This window comes from Alligator mississippiensis, chromosome 2 (genome assembly GCF_030867095.1).
Source record: "Alligator mississippiensis isolate rAllMis1 chromosome 2, rAllMis1, whole genome shotgun sequence".
Classification (NCBI taxonomy): Eukaryota; Metazoa; Chordata; order Crocodylia; family Alligatoridae; genus Alligator; species Alligator mississippiensis.
Window position 1 is genome coordinate 41,139,116 of NC_081825.1, and position 22,561 is coordinate 41,161,676.

General features: G+C 46.2%; 1 long non-coding RNA gene across 2 annotated transcripts in view; it reads right to left on the bottom strand.

Moving 5' to 3' along the window:
• LOC109281393 (uncharacterized) overlaps positions 1 to 22,561 on the bottom strand; it is an 87,416-nt gene that overhangs the window by 33,954 nt on the left and 30,901 nt on the right. The window contains exon 3 of one of the 2 annotated variants that reach the window (XR_002088025.2): positions 12,118 to 12,726. The exons of the other annotated variant lie outside the window; for it this stretch is intronic. This is a non-coding gene — a long non-coding RNA (uncharacterized LOC109281393). Of the gene's footprint in view, positions 1 to 12,117; positions 12,727 to 22,561 lie in introns of those variants that run through there. 2 annotated transcript variants of the gene reach the window in all.

Genomic DNA, 22,561 nt, shown 5'->3' on the forward strand with positions numbered 1-22,561 from the left:
TCCAGGTTAACGGAGAAAAGGAAACATGACCACTAATACAGTAACATTTAAAAAAAAATACCCAGTGCCTGGTTATGCATTTTTATGAAGGCTTATTAAGATGATAGATGCCTATCAGATCAAGTCCTGCAATTGAGACAGGCCAGGGGCTTAGATGTTAGACATATTAAATTGTTTAGACTAGTCAAGACAAGCAATCCTGGGTAAGCAGAGAAAAAAATAACTTTAGACACATAGAAACTTTAATGTTTAAATCTAAGGCACCTACAAATTGTAAGCAACTTGTGGGTTGAGAGTTGAACAAGCATTTGGAGCACCAGAGCTGAGATTTATGTTCCTAAATTTTGTCTAAATTATAGTTTAGGTAGGTAAGTCTGTTATGTGGAGTTAGACTAGTCCAGGAAAGAGACTACCAGGGGTGGCGACTTTATTGTTCTAAACAGGGGCCACACTGAAAACAAACATGGTGCCTGGGAAGACAAACACAGTTACAATTTTTAAAAGAGCAAGTATTCTATATAATAATTAGTGAACAATTCATCATAAAATCTGTTAGACCCCGACTCCATGAGTCGCTGAATGACTAGGGAGATGATGATCCAATTGCCCATGGATCCAGTTGCTCAGTTGCCAGAGCAAGTAGGGAGCAAACACCAGCACACATTGCTCGCAATAGCTTTATTCAAAATGGAGACAGCTTTGGGCAAAGGTCCCAAAAAACCAACAAACTGGGGACCTGCACTGACCATTAGTTCTTTTCACATTTATACATCTTGGTTCATGCTCATTACCATTTGCTCCACCTTTGCCCCACTTTTGCTCCACCCATATCTCCTCCTATTTCAAGCTCTGTCTCTGTTTACTTCATTAGTGTGGGATTGCTTATGCATTTCATTCATTTGCATGTCTTTTTGCTATGAGCGCATGCATAAGACAGTGAACCTGGCTTTTCTTGGTCAATTGCTGTTTCTTGCTGATTCCTTCATCACCAAGGTCCTGCTGCTGCTTTATCTCCTGATGATAGCTGGTGGGCTGCATCTTGTACTTCTTACATGATGAACTCTATATCTTTACAACACTTCTCCATTGTTAGGAAAATGCTTGCTTAGGCATCTTGCAATGTTACTTTTAATATATCATTCTGCCTTGTAGTCAGCAGCTCTGCTTTTATTCAGTTGCAAATCCAGTGCTCCCCGAGATCCAAATATTGTCACCCTAAGAAAATCTTTTTTGTGAATCTGGGCCAATGAGACTTCTTTTGTGGAAAAAAAGCTATATAATTTGGTGAAACACTGAAGAATTAGACCCTCAAGCCATCTGAAACTCCTACATACATTTCTAAGAACCCACAATATGCCTTCAAAAGAGGAAAAGCACATACACACATATATTCTGCTACTTCTAAATCCTCCCAATGCCCTACTCTATAAAAGGAAGAAAAAAAAAAGATTAATCTCACACCAGAGCCAATATTACAAGAAGGTCACTTAAATTTTTGAGCTTGCATGGTTTCATCCATGATCTAATCCACCTGCTTCACTACAGAGAACAATTCAACAGGACACCCAGACTTGGTCATTTTCACCACCCCTTGAACATTATAGAATTATAATGTGGTGTTCAATTACATTTTTATGTTTACAAATTATGTAAAAAATTAATCAAAGGTTCACAATTGGCAGCAAAATTCCAAATGCCAGAGTTTATGTGAGAATCCAATATAAGGCATTTTAATGCAGAACAGATTGTGAAAAGGAATTGCAGCATATTGGCAATAATGTCAATTACCGCATCCAAATGGCTGGATTTATGTGCCAAAATAAAATATTGACAGGGAAGCATTCCATGACAAGTTAATCAGGGCTCCCTTCTTGACCATCTCAGATTCTGAAGAAGAAAGGAGGGTTTGGTTGATTGGTCTATAAAATTACCATATGACAAATTTAAAATCAAAATACCTCTCTCATTCTGAGTTATATTTCCTAAGATGGAGACTTCCTGTGGCAGATGTCAGACTCAGCAGCACTTTCAGATAGTAAATATTATAGAAACTTACAGGCCATTTGAAGAGCCTCTTAGAGGAGTCATAAGAAAATTATTGCCATGGAGACAAATCTTGATGCTAGATTTAATTAAGAACTGATAATATTTTACAGGTGTGTGCACCAACCTATATTATCATCCTATTTAGAAGAGAAGTATGATTATGAAGTAGCAGACTACATAAGCAGGTGCTTAACCATAAAGCTACATGTGACAATTTAGAATAGTGACTCTTGAACAAATACAGAAATTAACAAAAAAAGGTGATTTCCTTTACATTTTTTTAACATTCTAAGGAAATGTATAGAAGGGATAAATGCCCAAATTTTACATTCCACAGAATTAAGAACCCTATAGAAGAATTCCCATAATAAGCTTTACATAGAACTGTACATAGAATCTGGGAGTGGGATGACAGGACCTGAAGAAAGAATAGATTTATGAACCAAAAGGGACAATATAAATCAATATGTGTTTGGCTACTGGCAGGGTAAGTGTTCACCCAAAGACAAAGAGCGTTCTAGTAACATATGAACATAATATACACTTGTCCTTTGGTGTGGGGGGTAAATCTTAGATTGCATTCCATCATTTTTTAAACAGTCTGTGTGCACCAAACATCTATACTGGTATGGGTATATGCTGGTTTCCGATCACTTATACTGCTGAAAGTGTAATGTCTGTACCTGGCCATAGTTGTTTTTCATGATAATCTGAGACTATGTTTTGTGCATCAGTTTATACCTAAGAACTGAAATAGTACAATAAACTCCTGTTATAGCTATTGATTTTTTAACTTTTTAATGTGGAGGAAACTTCTGGAACAAACAACAGAATAAAGTGATGCTGTAAGCCTCAAATCGAGCACAAACCATCACTTTCTCAGTCACTGTCAGATACTTCTCCTTTCAAAGAATGACAATGAGACAAGTACCTTGAGAAAATGATGAGGGTTAAACAAACTTCTGTTTGGAAGTAGACTACTGAAGTATCTCTCTAGGACTTGGCTGTCTGGACTTTTTGTCCACATCCAAATATATTTTAAATTCCAGACTTCAGGGCAATACTTGCATGTATCTCTGAGAATGGGAAACAGCTGCTGATTATTTTCAGCTTAAAGTATTGTCTTAGGAAGGAAAATTTTAAAACTATGGGACTGGAGTAGAGAAATAAAAATTCTTTAGCATGCCAAGTTAATTGTGATATGCAAAGGGCTCACTATGCCAGTTATGGTCAACATTGTACAGCTGCAAAGCAAAGATTTATTTTTCTGTCTTTTGAGTCTCCAGGCTTCTTTTCCCTGCTAAACACTAAATCTCAGAAGACCCACCCTCCATATTTCACTGTAGAGAAATACACACAACATTCATATTCTAAACAATACAATTTTTTACACACTCTCTCTCTCTCTCTACTGAACTCCATTAGGTCCTAAAGAAATGTGTACATATGCTTTCTGATACTGAATTATATTGAGATGTTTATGTATGAATTTACATGCCTTATTCTTAATTATTCTTTTCACTTTTCAGCATTTCTGTTTTGTAGAAGTTTAAATCTTAAGAAGCACAGCATTGTGCTTTGCTGGACTTACTGCATTATTATCTGAATAATACTATTAAATTATATGCCTGTAATTAATTTCCTCCCCTTCTTCCTTTACCTCCTCTTATTTCCCCTCAAATTTATATTAGAACTGTGTCATTTCTTAGCTGTAATTATTGAATTATTACATTTTTTTTTCTTTTTCTGGGGTTTCATTTTGAACTCTGATTTACTATCTTTTGTATACAAGTTTCTTTTTTTTCCTATAACCTAGGGAATGGTCCAGTTTTCATTTAAGCTGACGGACAGACTCAAACTTATTTCAGAAACCTTTTAATTTGGCCTTATTTAGTATTGCTGAAAAATATAGAAAAAAATAAATGTTTTTAAAAATTCACAATTACGACAATAAATTATAAGTATTTTAGGTAGCCCCTGACATTACCTATTCAGGGATGAACCTTCATTAAAAGAAGGGTTCAAAACCTAGTAAATTCATTACAATTAAATTCAAGTAGAAATCAAATAATCACTGTTTTGTAGTCCAATTAAATACTGGTTTCAGTGTTTAAGAAAATATAGTATTTAGCCATTTGTTTGTCCATTTGGACAGTTTGCAGACCTTCTGGGATAAGTGCAATCATATGTATATGTGTGTGTGTGTATGTGTATGAATTATTAGGGGCCTGATTTATTAACTTAAATGCAGCAAATAAATTATTCAAATTACATCAGTTTAGTTGCATACACTCTGACCCTTCTGAAGTGCAGTACAGAAAAAAAAAGGGCTGCATGACAACAGCATTCACATGTCTGTGAGTTAGACTGTCATATATTTTTAAAATATTGCAGTTTTACTTAGTGTTTTACTTGATCTAAAAATGAAGAGAGTCAATGAAAAAATCACTTAGTGATATTAGAAAAGCAAATTAGACATTTCATTTGGTAAATCCTGAGCTAATTTATTTCAAGCCTTTTTAACCTCTCTGAATGTAACTTGTTGTTCTGAAACATTTATGTTTGAATTTTGACCACACCAAGTTTGAATTTAATAGATCTAGTTTAACAGAGCTGACTTTGCTAGAGTTTCTTACTCCAAACAAGAATTTCTAACCCCCCCTCCCCCTGCCTTCCCAGAGGGGATTGGAAAACCTCAAATTAGGCATTGATTCACTTGAAAGAAAGACATTTCAAGGAATAGCCAGGTCTGACCATTTGCGCTAGTTTCTAACCTCCTTACAGGGCTTTCACCTATTGCAGGAGGTATGTGTTCCCACTAGGGGAAATGCCTTACTAGACTTGGTACTGGCCACAGGGCAGGATTTAGTGGGCGATCTGCAGGTGCAAGATAACCTAGGGGCTAGTGACCACCGATTGATAGGATTCACTATCTGAAGAAAGGTGGGGAAGATAAGTAGTAGGATGGAAGTGTTAGACTTCAGGAAGGCCAACTTCAACAAGCTCAGGAGATTAGTTAGGGAGGGACTGACTGGTTAAAGCCTTGGAGAGATGGGAGTCCAGGAAGGGTGGGTGTTTCTCAAGGGACTAATCCTGCAGGCATAGAAAAGGACCACCCCAGTACACATAAAAGGGGGCAAAAAAGCAAAGAAATCCTCTTGGCTGAGCAGGGAAATCCAGGAGAGCCTGGAGGGAAAAAAAGAAGCCTACAGGCTGTGGAAGCAGGGGGCTGCTACCGAGGAGGAGTATAACTTCTTGGCTCAAGCATGCAGGGAAATAGTGAGGAGAGCCAAAGCGGAAATGGTGCTTCAGCTAGCAACAAAAGTTAAGGATAACAAAAAGTCATTTTCTAAGTACATAGGAAACAAAAAGAAGGTGCAGGTTAACTTAGGGCCCCTTCAGGATGAACTAGGGCAACTGTTAACAGATAGAATGGCCAAATCTAAATGATTTCTTTGTATCTGTGTTCCTGGACACGAATACATATACAAATTCCATTGGGACCTTAGGTAAGCCTAGTAAAGATACCAACCCACCAACTGTTCGTGCTGACTTAGTAAAGGGGCACCTGGAAGGGGTGAATGTATTTAAGTCAACAGGTCCTGATGATCTTCATCCTATGGTACGTATGTAATTAGCTGGAGTCATAGCGGAGCCCTGGCACAACTGTTAGAATACTTGTGGTGCTCAGGACAGGTCCTGTAGGATTGGAAAAGGGCCAATGTGGTCCCTCTTTTCAAGAAGGGGAGGAAGAAGGAACTGGGTAACTATAGGCCGGTTAGTCTCACCTCCATCCTTGGCAAGACCTTTGAGAAAATTGTTAAGGATCACATTTGTGGGGGGCCAGCAGGTAAAATGATGCTAAAGGGCAATCGGCATGGGTTCATAGCAGGCAGATCCTGGCTGACTAAACTGGTTTCATTTTATAACCGGGTCACAAAATGCTTGGATGAAGGAATAGAGGTAGATGTTATTTACTTAGATTTTAAAAAGGCCTTTGACACTGTGTCACACCCAATTCTTACAAATAAACTAAACAGTTGCAATGTAGATTATTATACAGTCCGGTGGGTAGAAAATTGGCTTATGGGATGCACCCAGAGAGTGGTGGTGGACAGGTCAGTTTCTACTTGGAGAAAAATGTAGGCAGTGAAGCCCCCAAGGCTCTGTCCTGGGACCAGTACTATTCAATATCTTCATTAGTGACTTGGATGAGGGAGTAGAAAGCACTCTGCCCAAGTTTGCTGATGACACCAAACTATGGGGGGCAGGTACACAAACTAAATGGCAGAGAGCGAATCCAGGCTGATTTGGACAGGCTGGGGAAATGGGCCAAACAGAATAGGATGCAGTTTAACAAGGATAAGTGTCATGTGTTGCACCTGGGGAGGAAGAACTATCAAAACTCCTATAGCCTGGGAGGTAGCATTCTAAGTAGCACAACTGTGGAAAGTGATCTCGGAGCCGTAGTCAACTCCAAAATGAACGTGAGTTACCAATGTGATGAGGTAATAAGTAAAGCTAACCTCACCTTTTTTTGTGTAGCCCAGGTAACTTGGGTATATACTCCCCTTTTCCAATTGAAGGGAATTGTTAGCTGGCAGGTGTGCTGTGGGGGAACTGCAGATCACTCAGTTTCCCTCCATCCCTATAGAACCAGTCCAGGACAGTCAGGGGACTTAACTATATACAAATTTATTTACATTAACTTAGTACAAGGAAAAGAAACATGGATATATATATATATATATATATATATATATATATATGTGTGTGTGTGTGTTTATATAAACAAATGACATAAATAATACCCTCTGGGTAAATGCTATAAAACCTTACACCAGTGCTCCAGATACAGGTATCTAACTTGAAATAGATAAACCCCAAAATAAACATAGATAGCTGGGATAAACTATAGAGAAGATAAGACTCCTCCCAGCCCCCTCCTGCCCCAGTCTCCTTTGGGGTGGTTAGTGCCTCAGGCACTGATGCCCCACTGAGTGAGGTGACTATAGACCCTTCTTATCCTCCCTCCACCCTCCTGATGGGGCTGCCCCCACCCCCCAGTGCAGAGCTTCATCTGGTGGAGGAGCTGGGATGTCCTCCCAGTCCCCCCCTGTCCCAGTTCCACTCAGGGTGGCTAGCATTTTTGGTGCTGGGGCCCCATTGGGTGGAACAACCGAGACTTCCTCTCCACCTCCCTCCACCCCTGCCTCAGTCGAGGTGGTGGGCCCGGAGGTGGTGAACCCCAAGCAGCCTGGCCCATCCCCTTCAGGGGAGGTGCCACATATTCCTAAGAAAGTTAAGAACAAGAGGGAAAAGGGAGCTTCCCAAGGAGACCCAGCCCCTTTGGGGCCCACCTCTGCCAGTGCCGGGGAGAATGTAGCCAGGGAGCCTGACCCCACCCTGTCTGCCCCTCTGGAAACCCTGCCACCTCAGGCCATGACTGAGGGTGTTCTAGCAATGTCTGGCAATCCCGCACCCCAATCCCAGCTCATAGGACTTGTAAGCGGTGAGGCAGAGTTAGAGTGCCTACCTCTCCAGCGTCTGGCACAGGAGACAGTGGAGGGGCCCGCTACCCCCCACCCGCCCGCTCCCCTGCCCACAGAGGCCAATGAGGAGGAGATGGAGTGCATGCCCTCTGAGCACTGCAAGCAGCCCCGGAAGTGGGACAACATTTGCGTCCCCAAAGCAGATGGGGATCGATGTCCCAGAGATGGTCCTCAACCCAGATGCTGAGGAAGGCTTGCCAGGGAGCCTGACCACTGAGGGCACTTTCACCCCTCCCAGGGTAAAGCCCCACCAATTCTCAGTCAGCAGCATCCAGCTCCTGCTAAAGAATTCCCCCTGGAGGCCAGAGGAATGTGGCAGAGAGTATCCAGCAGTGGTGCCCATACCCTGCACAGTTTGCCCGAAGTGCCAGTGACACGGCAAGGCTCATGCACTGGGACTTGGGTACACACGTCAACATGCCTTCTGGATTGAGAAGCTGGTGACCTGGGTGAGGGAGGTGTGGGGCTGGGGCAGGTCCATGGAATAGAGTAGGGCAAGGATAGGCCTTCCCCTGTCTCTGTGGTTTTGCCCTACTCTATCACCTGCTCTCCTGCCTATATCCTGCCTATCCTTCCTCTCTATTCTCCTGCTCGTGGCTTTTACCACAATTGCCTTGCTGAACACCAATGGCTGCAGAGACCCAGTGAAGCGGATGGCCATCCTGGAGGGTTTGTGGCAGAAGCGGCTGGCGGTCGCCTTCCTCCAGGAGATGCACAGTGATGTGCATGATCAAGCTGACTGGCATGCTGCCTGGAGAGGCTGTTTGTTTCTGAGCCATGGCACCAACCTCAACGCAGTGGTGGTGACCCTCCTCTCACCGCAGCTGCAGTACAACTCGGCGGTGGCACAAGAGGTCATCCCCAGCTGGCTGCTGACCGTCCACATCACCCTGCAACATCAGAACCTGCTCCTTGTTAATGTCTATGTGCCCACTGAGGGGAGGGAGAGGGTGGCTTTCTTAGAGACCCTGGGTGACCTACTTCATGATGTCAGTGAGAGCAATGACCTGCTCCTCGCGGGTGGGGATTTTAACTGCACTGTCGATGCACTGCTAGACTGGATGGGGCCAGAACCACACCTGCCTTCAGGCTGCAAGCTGTGGACTGTGCTGGAGGTGACGGATCTTGTCAAAGCCTGGCAGGTCCTGCACCAATACACCTGGACAAAGATGAGTGCCAGTGGGGATGCTATGGCCCACCTCAACCACCTCTACATCACCCAGCACCATCTGCCATTACTGTGCAGCAGCCTCATCATAACATCAGGCCTCTCAGACCATGCCCGAGTCTGCTGTGAACTGAGCCTGCCTGGCAGGGCATGCACACGGGTCCCTTACTGGTGCCTCAACATCAGCCTGCTACAGGACGTCCACTTCAGGGACAGCTTCATCGACCTCTGGAGGAGTTGGGAGGTTGAACGAGCAGACTACTCCTGGTGGCTGTGGTAGGACGTGGGGAAGATCCAGGATCAGGCATTCTGCCAGCAGTATGACCAGCTGGTGGCAAGCGAGATCTGCCGCCACACCCAGGAGCTGGAGGAGGATGTGGCAGAGCTTGAGGGAGCCCTGCTCCATGCTGGCAATGACATGGAGCTCCTCAAGAGCCTCCAGTCCCACAAGAAATTCCTGTGGGAGCTGAAGGAGGGTGTGGCCCATGGTGTGAGGGTGTGTGCTCACTGCCAGGACCTGGCAGAGGCCGAAACCCTGACCAAGTTCCTCTTCTGCATGGAGAAGCGGCGGGCTGTGGCAAAGACCTTGGACCATCTCAAGACTCTGGAGGGATGGTGTGGGGAAAGAGAAGAGCCCCAGAGAAGTAAAATGGCCCCACCTGTATTGCAAAGAACTCTGCAGGACTCCTTCTTCACTTGTTTCAGGAGGGGAGGGGGAGTCAGCAGGAGCTCCAGAATAAAAGGAGACCAGGGGCAGGTAAAAAGGGGACACAGGAAATCAGAAGTGACTGACTCAGGCAGTGAGATGGCAGGGAGAGCTGGAGGCACTGAGGAAGCAAGGAAGACTGGGCTTAAGGGAAGCAACTCTGTGGAGGAAACTGCTGGGAGAAGGAAATGCCCAGAGAGAAACAGAAACTGCATGAGCCAGTTAGAAGGTACCATAAAGAACTTAATAGCAGGGCTGAAGAAAAAGGGTACCGCAAAGTTGGGACTATAAGGGCAGAAGAAGTGCCAGTTTGGTTTTTTGTTCTCTTTTCATTAGGGTGAAAGGAAAGTCACCCTAGATAGTGTGTTTACAACTATCAGGACAATAAGCGAGGGCAAAGACTGGCTGGGATTACTGGCAGGTACAACCGGGCCCATTGGGGATACTGATTGGCCAGACCTAAAGACTCAAGGAGCATTTTTTTGTACTGCTCAAAGGTAGATTGCAGAGACAACTGAACTACCACCCGGTGGAACGGGCAAGGGTTTAGGGGTTGGTGGAACCCTCACTACACTAAGACAAATTACAAGAGCCAAAGCATCAAGACCCACACGCCCTGGCATTCTATTTTCTCCTATAAAAACAAGTCGTGGTGGGAGAAATCATGGACATGTGGGAGGGGCCAACAAGACATCACGGTGGACTTTGACTTGTTAGCTGAGGTGCTAAAGTTGTCTTGGTGTAGAAGATAGGGTAAGAAAAGAAAAAAAGTAAAAAAGCCACTCAGACAAGTGATAAGCTCCAGAGATTGATGACACCTTTATTGATAGAGACAAGCCTCTACCACAGATGGGGGGGGAGGGGACTTTTGGGGTGAAAGCCCACCATTGGACAGTGAACAATAAATAAGCCACAAATAAATACAAATAAACAACAGGTGAAATAATAGCAACAGGGGGTCCTAGCAGAGCCCTAGGGCTCTACTTATCTACTAATTTACAAACATGAGAGTTCACAAAATATAAGGCATGACATCACACCACTTATGGTACAAGAACCCCAAAGATAAACTTAATTCCAAGGGGAAACCTCAATGCCCTTGGGCTTTTTCCAAGCCCTACAAGGAAGCTGGTAACTTTAGGGGGACTCTCCCAGTGGGACCACCACTTTCAGGAGCACTGAACGAAACCAGAGGGGACTCCACCTCCTCTGTGGGAAAACTTTTTTCCCTGAAACTCATAGCTCCCAGGCCTGAAGGGTGGCCCTTGTCTTGTGTGCCAAGCTGCCCTCTCACCTGTGGTGGGCTTTGGGGTGGGGGCGGTCACTGTCCCCTGGAACAGGGCTCCACTGTTGCCCTGGGGGGTCAGGCCAACTCTCAGGATCTCAATATTGCGCTGTTAGGCAGGAGGGTGTGACACAATTGCACATATACAAAACACACAAAAATTAATTAGGTGCATACACACCTACTACCAGTTCAGGCACATGCACATCCAAACCAGCCTAGACACATGCATACTTATCACCAATTCAAGCACATACACTATACACCCCAAAAGTTAGACACAGATCACTAATTCGTATATCATGCACACAATGCCATATGTATATATATGGCATATACAAACACACACACACACACACACACACACTAGCAACTGAGATACACACATGTTCAAAATAACCAGTCTAGGTTCAAACCTATCACCAGTTTAAACCCATACACACTACACAAACCACATTTAGACAGAATCAGTTACCAGTTACCAACACCTGCACATCTAATACACATACGTGGATTACTAATTCATATACCACACACACACACAATGATATCTATATATGTGTGTATATGTGTGTATTTACTAATTTACACACATACCACCCACCTACACATACACACAGGTGAGTTCCTAAGTTGGGTGTTGTGATGTGTATGTATGCATGTGCTTGGTGTACTTGGGATACCTGGGGAAAGGTTAAGGTAAGAAAGTAGAAGTGTAAGGAGTTAAAGTTACCAGGACCGGGATTAGAACCAGTAGACTGCAGGGGACTAGGCTGAAGAACTGAGGCTTGGGGGTAACTTTAGGTTAATTGATCTTAATTGATTAAAAGACAATGCCCAAAGCCTGCAGAACAGGGAAGCATGCCAGCACAGAGTCTGGGACTGGAGCCAGAGCTACGGGGGAGGTGAAAAGGTAGGTGCTGGAGAGGGAAAGTGAGACTAAGGGAAAGTGTGGGTGTTAAAGAGGGGCTCTGGGTGTGGGGGAGCCAGAAGAAGGCTCTGGGGCAGCTGGAGAAGTCCAGGAAGCTGCGGGTGAGGGGGGAAAGCCTGAAAACAGAGAGATGGACAGCAGAAAATCACAGAAAAAAGCAGCAGGAGAGACTGAAAGGCAGCAGGGGCAATGGGAAAGAAGAGAAAGGCAGCAGAAAGTCACAGGGAAAAGGCAGTAGGAGCGTGGGAAGCAGGGGGACAGCAGAAAATAACAGGAAAAGGGGCAAAAAAGACTGAGACACACCAGGGGCAGCAGGAAAGCAGAGAAAGGCAGCAGAAAGTCACAGGGAAAAGGCAGTAGGAATTGAGAGGAGATCTGGAAACTAGTGGAGAGGGGTGGGGGCTGGAATTGAGAGAGAGAGAGAATGAGGCTGGAATTTAAGATAAGGAAGGGACTGGGATTCAGTAAAACATGACCCAACTCGGGGTTGCAAATGACAATGGTTTTATTGTACAGGGGAAATGGTAACACAATGCCAAATTGGTTTCCTTGCACCCACCCCCACACACACAATGGCAGCAGGGGTTAAAGAGGCTTGCTGCAGGGGCTGAAGTCCACTGAAATCCAGGAGGAGAGAGACAGAGAGAGAGAGAGTCCAAATTGTAGGAGAAGGTGTGCAGGTAATATCTACCTATCCAGGCTGGAAGGGGTCCTTGTCCAGTAGGTGTTGTCCAGAGGGGGGTTGCCGGCAGGGCCTCTGGGTGGATAGGTGGTGTGGCATGGTGCTTGTCCAGATGGAAAAGGCGTTCCCACTGGGTCTGACTTCACTGTCCATTTTTATAGGGGCAGACTTTGTGTGACCCTAGTGACAGGAGGCATGCCCAGGCAAGGGTCAGCCCCTAGCGTACTGAGCATGTGTGCTCCATGGAGGGATGTGCAGTTTCTGGTGTCTGTAATGGTGAGAGTTGCTGGTTTTGCAGGGTCCTTTGTCTTTCAAATACTGGTCTTGTCTCTGTTCCTGGGTGAGGTTCGTGGTTCCTGGGTAAATCAATGTGAGGTGATGGCCCAGTCATTACAGGCCATTCAGTAGAGGCCTGCTACCATTGTGTTTCAATCATTCCCAATCACACTCATTCATCGGGGAACCAATTTACATGGGAGGGGTACATGTCTCATATAGTTGCAACATGGGATGCCCAGACAGAGGACACAAGATGGAGACTTGACATATAAAATGGAAACTTGACATGACTTTGGTTCACTTACAAACAGTGGCCTAGAACATACAATATCCATATGAAACAATAAAAATCAATGTGAAAATGATAATAATACAATATACCACAGTAAAAATTAATACAAACCTAATAATAATACAATATAAAATGGTGGATATCCAAAACCAAAAACTTGCTACCAAAATAAAAATGTTTAAAGCTTATCCTACATCTTAGCTTACTTACACTTAACTATAGGGAATAGGGAGGGACAGAAAAAGTCAGAAATGGTTGGGGAAAGGGGGTGGGGAATGCGTTTTAAAATAAATACAACAAAAAAAAAAAGGAAAAACTGGGGGTTTTGCTACACCATTATGCAGGGCTTCTGGGGCCTCTGGCTTTGCCGTGTCTGCTGGCTCAGTAGCCTGAGCACTGTCTGGCTCCCTGGACTCAACCTTTTGCTATGGGTTGGGTGTCTTGGCTTCCCCATACACCAACAGGCTCAGTCGGCTTCCAGACCCTTCATGCAGTGCCTCCTGCACTGAGCTCCCAGCCTTGTTCTGGGGGTTGAGGACCTGAGCCGCCCAAGTACTCCAAAGATCCTGCTCTGTGCATCAGCCTTTGCACCATGTCTCTGGCTGCATGCCATCTGCTGCACGCAGTTTGCAGGATATGGATGCCATGCGCCACGCTGCACGCTGAAATCCTAGCTGCTGTACTTGTCTGCTGTTCCCTGCTGATGGAAGTCTTCAGAGGCACTTTTGGGCTACTGCTTTGCCCAGCTGAGAAGCTCTCCTCAGCTATTCTAAGCCCCACTCCTCTCTCTTCTCTTTCCCGGGTGTGTTCCCCTCATGCTGGGCATGCAGCTCCTTTTATACTCTCCAGAGCTCTGCCCCTGAAGTCTTCCAGACCTGAGTATTGCAATTTTCAATCAGGTCTGGGGAAGTGGGGGGGGGGGTGGAGATTCTCTCCCCCTCCCCCCAGGAAAGGGGTATGACTTAACTCCTCTTGCTGCCTCCTGATTGGTGGATGGGCTCCACCAATCAAAACAGCAAGATTTTAATCCTGAGGCTCAACTCAAGCTCCGAAAGGCAAGTCTGCTACACTTGCATAAGTAGGTGCATCACAAACATGTCTAGGGAGGTGATACTTCCCCTCTATGCAGTATTGGTTAGGCCGCAGCTAGAGTACTGAGTCCAGTTTTGGGCACCACACTTCAGGAGGGATGTGGATGGCCTGGAGAGGGTTCAGAGAAGGGCCAGCTGTCTGGTTAAAGGCCTACAGAAAAAACCCTATGTGGACCAATTGGGAGACCCGAACCTGTTCAGCCTCCGCAAGAGGAGGCTGAGAGGTGATTTCGTGGCTGCCTACAAACTCATCAGGGAGGGCCAGCAAGAAATAGGGGATGCAATGTTTACAAGGCGCCTGTCAGGGTAACTAGATATAATGGCCACCAACTGGAAGAAAGCAAATTCAGATTGGACATCAGGAAAAAATTCTTTACAGTGAGGGTTGTCAGAATATGGAATGTGCTTCCAAGGGAGGTGGTGCTGTCCCTTTCCTTGGAGGTATTTAAAAGGAGATTGGACAGACACCTGGCTGGGGTCATTTGACCCCAGCACTCATTCCTACCCAGGGTAGTGGGTCAGACTCAATGATCTAATAGGTCCCTTCTGACCCTAATATCTATGAAACTATGAATAATTGTTTTTCATTCATCATTAGAAGTAAACTTCTTAGCCTTGTGAAACAGGAGAGAACATATTTTTACACATAGTTAACTCTGGGGGCAGCCTTGGGCTGGCAGGGGCAGAGTCCCTGGAGTGTGTGGCCAGAAAATCATGGATGCTCCTTGTCCTCCCCCCAGCAGCAGTGGCCAGGACACTGTGTCCATGAGTTGCTTGCTGACCACTTTCTCATCCATCCCCACAGTAAGGCACCTGGGCAACTACCCATGGACCCCAGGCCTACAGTGCAACCCCAAGATCATGCACACTATAGATAGTTTGCAACAAACATGATATTTTATTTCCCTGCCCCACTCCTTCACAACAATAGATCCCCTCCTTCCCTTCCTCCCCAGCAACACACCTACTCCTTCCCCAACAGCATATTCCAGCCCTCCCTCTCAAGAACATACCTTTCCCTAACCCCAACACACACCACCGATAAAAGACTGTCATCCTGTGAAACTATGCACAGTGTGTTTTCAACTGGGGAGGGGACAGAGGTGTGGAGGCACCTACAGTGCAGATCATGGGAAATGGCACCTGGCAACCCAGCCGCCACCAACACCATGTTGAGTGTGGTTGTCATGGTGAGCCAGCAGGCTAAGGGCTGGGCCAGGGGCAAGGACAGGCACAGTTCCATCCTGCTCAGCCTTCTCCCCCTCCTCCTCTATGCAACTGGGGCCAGCAGGGCCCAGGTGGGAAGCTGGCCTAACCATAGCCAGCTCCCACTCAGGGGCTGTATAGTGGTGGGGTGAGCAGTGAGCAGCAGCCCAGGCCACAAGGGTACCAGGATCAGAAGCAGGAGCAGGGGGTCCTGGCAGCTGCAAGCAGTACTGAACCTTGTTCCACACCCACTGGGGCACTTGACACTGGTCTGGCTTCCAGGGGCCAGAGAAGGCCAGAGCTTGGGCCAGGGCCTGGGTGCTAAGTGACATGAATGTGACTACCAGGGACAACACTGTGCCCAGGACTTGCCAGTTATCCTCTATGCCCTCGAGCACCTGGCACACTGTGGCACACTGCTCCTTATGCACCTTCACCAGTGTCTTCAGGAGGGTGAAATCTCTCTCCTCAAAGGCCTCTCCTGGAGGGTGACCTGCCTCTGGCCAACCCTTCCATCCCCACTTCCACAGTGGGGGCAGGAAGGCTGCTTAATTCTTGCTGCAGGGAGCCTGCCTTCCCCATAGTCTACCCAGGCCAGGCTGGGGCTGGCCTCTTCTGGCAGCTGCAGCAGCAGCTCTAGACCAACTAACCACTTCTCCTCCCTACAAGTCAAGCAGTTTGCTCCAGTGTCACTGGACCTGTGGTGCCCAGGTTCTGGTGGTGAGGGGCTCTGACACAGCTGGAACACAGAGATGATAACCTACTCCACCCTCCCCCTAGTGGCCTTGTGAGGGTGCCTTTGGTCTCAGTCCTGTGGGTTCATCACAATGAACTGCTTGAGTGCACCGTAGGGTGCCTGAACCACTATGCCTTGCTGCTGCTGATTGCCATGGTTCCCCAGATGCAACTGAGAACCTGGTGTGGGGTCCTGAGCTTTGAGGGTGTCCCAGGCAATCCCACAATTCCCCACAATGTGCGTCACCACCTGGAGGGGTATCTCAGCCTACACTATTAGTGCCTGACTTCCATGGCTGGGGAGGAGAGTGCTGTTGTCATTGATGAGCGTCTCTGCATGTCATGGGCCCCTGGTTGCTTAGCTGGGAGCCTGCAGGATTGACAATCAAGTCCTGAACTGCCTCCCACCTCCCTGCATGTTGTTGCAGGGGGGAGGGGTACCAGGAAAGACTATGACAGGCAGGGAATATAACTTGACCAGGAAGAATGGGGAGGGGAGGAGAGGACCTTGGAAAGGGAAAAAGGAAAAGTCCTTTTTCAAATATACAGGGAGGATGAAGAAGGCACTGGGAAATGCGGGGCCCCTACAAGATGCGCTGGGCAATCTGGTGGTTGCACCAGAAGAGAAGGCAAACATCTTTAACAAATTCTTCACCTCCGTTTTCTTGTGCAGGGACCAGGACCCCCCCAAAGGTTGAGGAGGACTGGGTTAGAGTGCTTCTGGAGGGGCTCGATGTGTTCAAATCAGCAGATCCAGATGCTCTTCACCCCAGGGTGTTGAGGGAGCTAGCAGGGGTTATTGCAGGGCCCTTGGCACGGCTTTATGAGCGCTCATGGTGCTCGGGCCAGGTGCCAGATGATTGGAAGATAGCCAATGTGGTCCCCATCTTTAAAAAAGGGAGGAGGGAGGACCCAGACAACTATAGGCCCGTCAGTCTTACCTTAATCCTGGGGAAACTCTTTGAGAAGATCATCAAGGAGCACATCTGTGATGGGCTGGCATCAGAGATGATGCTCAAGGGCAACCAGCATGGTTTCATTAGGGGCAGGTCATGTCAGACCAACCTGATTGCCTTTTATGATCAGGTCACAAAAGCATTGGATACAGGTGTCGCCGTGGATGTAGTCTTTCTGGACTTCAGCAAGGCCTTTGACACTGTTGACCACCCCATCCTCATTAAAAAGCTAGGCGGCTGCGGCATCGATGCCTACACAGTCAGATGGATTGAAAATTGGCTGAAGGGTCGTACTCAGAGTGTTGTGGTGGGCAGGTCATATTCGACCTGGGGGGAAGTGGGCAGCGGAGTCCCCCAGGGCTCGGTCCTTGGGCCCGCACTGTTCAATTTCTTTATCAGCGATTTGGACGATGGGGTGAAAAGCAACATGTTCAAATTTTAAATTTGCTGATGATACCAACATTTGGGGTGAGGTGGGCATGTTAGTAGGGAGGGAAAGACTGCAGAATGACCTGGATAGGTTGCAGGGGTGCGCTAATAAAAACAGGATGCATTTCAATACTCACAAGTGCAGGGTGCTGCACTTGGGCAGTAGTAACCAGCAGCACACTTATAAGATGGGAAACTCCCTTCTTGAGAGCACGGAGGCAGAAAGGGATCTTGGAGTCATCATTGACTCCAAGATGAACATGGGCCAACAATGCGAGGTCACGGTCGGCTGGGCTAACCGAATCTTATCATGCATCCACAGGTGCATCTCAAGTAGGGCCAAGGAGGTGATCCTCCCCCTCTATGTGACACTGGTCAGGCCACAGCTGCAGTACTTTGTCCAGTTCTGGGCACTCCACTTCAAGAGGGATGTGGACAACATTGGGTCCAGAGGAGGGCCACCTGCATGATCCGAGGACAGCAGGGCAGACCCTACAATGAGAGGCTACAGGACCTGAACCTGTTCAGCCTTCACAAGAGAAGGCTGGGGGGGGACCTGGTGACCATCTATAAACTCACTAGGGGGGAACAGAAGGGTTTGGGGGACACCTTGTTTCCCCTAGTGCCCCCCAGGATAATAAGGAATAACGGCCACAAGTTGTTGGAGAGCAGGTTTAGATTAGACATCCATAAGAACTACTTCACAGTCAGGAAGGCTAGGATCTGGAACCAGCTTCTAAGGGAAGTGGTGCTGGCTCCTACCCTGCGGGTCTTTAAGAAGCGGCTTGATGCCTACCTGACTGAGGTCAATTGAACCCAGTTTTCCTCCTGCCCAGGCAGGGGGTCAGACTTGAAGATCTACACGGTCCGTTCCGACCCTACTTCTATGATTCTATGATTCTATGACCCCTCCCCCCCACCATGCCCCATTTCAGGGCCCCTGGCTCTGGGCATGCAGACCAGGGGCAAACAGGTGAAATGACATGGGCATGAGTGGCCATGGTACCCCTCCCCCCAGCCCTCATCCCTGTGTAGGCCTGACTAAGAAGGCATGGCAGCAACTCCTGGTGGCCTGACTTCATGCCTGGCAGCAGAAATGTGGTCCAGCTGGCCAAGGCATCCCAGGGCACTGAGGGGCAATAGGCACCTCCAGTGAGGAGCTGGAGCTGACATTCCTAGGGTCATTCCTGCCCTGTCCTCCTTGTCAGTGGCCTGTTGGCAGAGCAGCCAGGATAGGTGGTGGCCCAGGCTGCCCAAGCTTCTGGGTGAGGCTGAGGGTGGGGAGCACACCAGGACCTGGCACTGGAGCCTGAGGGGCCATCACCCACTGATTCCTCCTGCTCAGCAGACCCTGGCGTAGGCTCTGGCAGCCCATTCAGCACTGCTGTCTGGAGCACTGGTGTATGCACTCCTGCATCTGTTCCACCATGGCTACATAGATGTGTGCATTGGCCCTCATCACCTGGCTGAACTGGTGCTAGACACTTACATCTCCCCAGATAGCAATTAGGTCTTCAGACTTCTGGTGGGTCCAGTTGGGCCCTCGGAGCTGTGCCTCTGCTGGTGGAAAGCCTGACATGGCAGCAACTGACAGGGGCCTCTTAGGGTCAGGCCTGGTCTCTGGGTGGCAGCATTTGGAGGCACGGGGCATGGTGCCTGGGAGGCAGGCTTGGGCTGGCAGGGGTCTTGGGGGGCTCAGGCCTGGGCTACCTGTGGTAGGGTTGGGTGGCATATGCCCAATGGCATGGGGCATAGTGCCATCACACCATGGATGCTCCTTACCCTCCCTGCAGCAGCAACAGCCAGGACACCATGCCCATGAGTTTGGGGTCAGGAAGCCAGGAAGCCAGAAGCCAGAATTAGGCAGCTAAGGAGCTGCCCATGCCACATGGCTGGAGAGGCTGCCAGTCACATGGCTCAGCAGAAAGCAGAAGGCTGGCCCTGTACTGGTGCAGCTGACTCAGTGAAACCTGTCTCTGATGTCAGCATCTACACATGCACTTAGGCATATTAATTTAAAGCACTGTATCTGTTGGTACTAGCCAACAGCACTTTACATTAATCTAATGTGTACTAACTGCTGTCTACATGTGGATGGTGATGCTTTACTGTACATTAAATTACTCTAATACACAGTAAAGTGCATGTGTAGATGCACTCACAGTATAATAGATGGATTACTTTAAAAATAACAGACGGTAGTTTCTACTTAGACACTCAATGAGAACAACATATCTCCTGTTTATCTGGAAAAGATTAGACATTTCAGTCATCACTAAGTGACAGCTGCCTTATTTAATAATCAAATAAAAATGATTTTAACATATTATATCATGACACACATAATATACTTTTACTAAAAACATGTCCAGAAAGCAGGTAAAAATAATAAAAATATCAAAGTGAGAAAGCCTACAATAATATGTAGGCTTAATAATATGAAATAACATTTCATAATTCTGAAAGATTTCACAATTTTGAAATGGAATTCCAGGATAAATATCTCTGAAACCATTTAAAAAAAAAAACATTTTTTTATGGGAATATTTTAAAAATATATTTTCATTCTGAATTTCACAGGAAAAAAAATTGAAATATAAACATTTCCCTCAAACCAGAAATTTAGAGTTTGACCATCTCTCCTTTTTGCTGTATTGCTTCAGGTGCCTCTGATAGGAGAAATATTAAATATTTGAGGAATGCATTTTAATAAATAAAATGTCAGACTGAGACCCGTGTCTGTATGCAAAGGTAAGAGAATCAGTAGACATAAGGCACTCTTTTGCTTGCATCTATCAGATACCATGGGGTATTGCTGGAAGTACTTGCCCTGGGTATGTGCAGATGGTACACTTAAATCAATCTACCTAAGGTTAGGCTGATAAAAACACCCATCAATGTGATGTTGACCAGACCCTACCACCCCCAGATGGACTCTTGATAGAGGTTTACTTCTGACCCCTAAAATGTGTGGAGCAGCACAGCTACACAAATAGTCCATAAGATGGTTTTATTTGATAAACTAAAATAAGGCCTCCAGTTGTAGGCTTAAGTTTATGCGATTTAACTGCTGTAACCTTTACTGCTGTAACCCTCACTAGGCATCCTTCAGTTCCATTTGTGTTTTATATCCATCTGTCTTTTCCGTATTTTAATGAAAGTTCTTGGTTTATTACTATGGCAAAGTTAGTGCTAGTTCTTTTTTTTCTTGAGTTTTGATCTTTGTGTGTATGTGTAAGTGAGGTGGGGAAAAGTGTGGGGATGAAGGGAAACTTGAAACTTTTGGCAGAGACCTGGTTGAAGTGAATGAGATATTCAAATGCTTGTAGAATTCAGCTAGCAGCCTAGCCAGCTCTGGGGCCAGGTGCCAGAGACTTGGTTGGTCAGGATTGGGACTCCAAGGCCAGTGGAATGCAGCTGGCTGTCCAGACTGCTCGGGGGCAGGCTCTGGGGATTATTGGTAAATCAGGATTGGCTCGCTGGAACCCCTGGTGTCAGTGAAATGCAGTGGAACATCTGGCTCTTGGTGTAGGTGGCTGAGAGGTACTAGGGGTTGTGGGTGCATGGGGTGGATCCTGGACCTCCTCCCAATGAGGTACAAAGGCCGTGCTCAAAAGGAGTCAGGCAGAGGTAGGTGTGCATGGGTTTCGGTGAGACATTGAAGTGGGTGGGGAGGGGCAGGTTTTATGGAAGATTAAGTTGGGACAGGATAATTTTAGATGGATTAAGATTCCTTTCCCTTAGGTGAACATTAAATTCCTGTGAGTATCAGTTTGGGTCAGGGACAAAATCAGGGAGGAAACTATGGTTGGGTAAAATTTGGGGCTTCAGGTCAATTCAGTGCATTCCTATAGCAGGTGGACCTGTTGTTTAGGGAGCCCTGACCCGGCTACAGGTCAACCCCATGCATTCTTATGCAAATTTCTGAGCAGTTGGAAATATTTTCTAAGTCCTACACAGGTACTAGGTCAACCTCATGCACTCCTATGGCAGGTTGATCTGTTGGCCAACCACTAGGCAGTTAGCCATGATCTGCTCTTCAGAAACTGATGGTAAATTAGCTACTCACTCATCATTCATTCTCAGTCATGTGAGAGACATTCACATGATATTGAAGTAATCCTTATTTGCAACAAAGCAAGAAATCAGTCTCCAGTGAGCAGTCTCCAGGGTGGAGCATGTGTCTATAGAAATAGAACTCAGTGAGATTACACTGGATTAGCTTGGCGGTAACCAAGGCTGGTTATAAGGCCTGTCTCTTTATATATAATTAAGATTTCTAGTACAGTGTGTACTGGCATGACAGTGTGTAATTGGTACAAGTCTGTCCTGTGTTTAAATGTGCACAGCATTGCAAATTTGCAATATGGGAAAAAGAAGCCCTCTGAACTGAACAAATCATTTCTAACTAGTCACCAAGAGAAAACAAGGAAGACTCTTTACCCTACTTAATACTCCCTGCTTCATTGTATCACTGTTGATCAAAAGCAACCTACATCCAAACATTGATATAAAGACTTCTGTGACATTATCAGAGAACACCTGTCACTTTAATTTTAAATGTAATAGTGGGGATTACATATCCTCAGCATCAGGTATATAACAAATACTATAAGGATCAAGAGAGCTTTGTAGGAAAACATTGAGCTCCAGTGTTTAGAAGATGTCTTATAGCTGTGTACTATTGATTTCTTCACAAAGTACTCATTTAAGGAAGCATAAAAGAAATAAAAGAGGAAAAAAAGCAAAAGGCTAGAATGGTGAAACAAACAGCTTTCAACTCTCCCCCTCCCCCACCCCAAAATAGCTAAATACTTTTTGACAAGTGTAATTTCCTAAACTAATGTATGCAGTGCTTCCATTTTTTACATATAGTCATCATGAGAACATTAATGTTCAGTGAGTCAAATTCTGCCCAAATTGGTTAGTGGGACAGCTAAGGTAAAAGTAAGGACAGTGCTTGGTTGACAAGATAGAACCAATCTGTCTATACTGAAGAACTTGATCCAGTGATGCATTGGGATATTTCACTGTCCGTATTTTCAGTGTTCTGGGTTTATGTCCTGATCGTGTTTCATAAGCGATTACAGTTCTTCATCCTCTCTTGATTTTCATTTGTATGCATCCATCACAGAAATGGTGGTTTGTTAAAGGGCAGAAGGATATGATCACCTCAGAATAAAGTAACCAGAACGTGTCATCT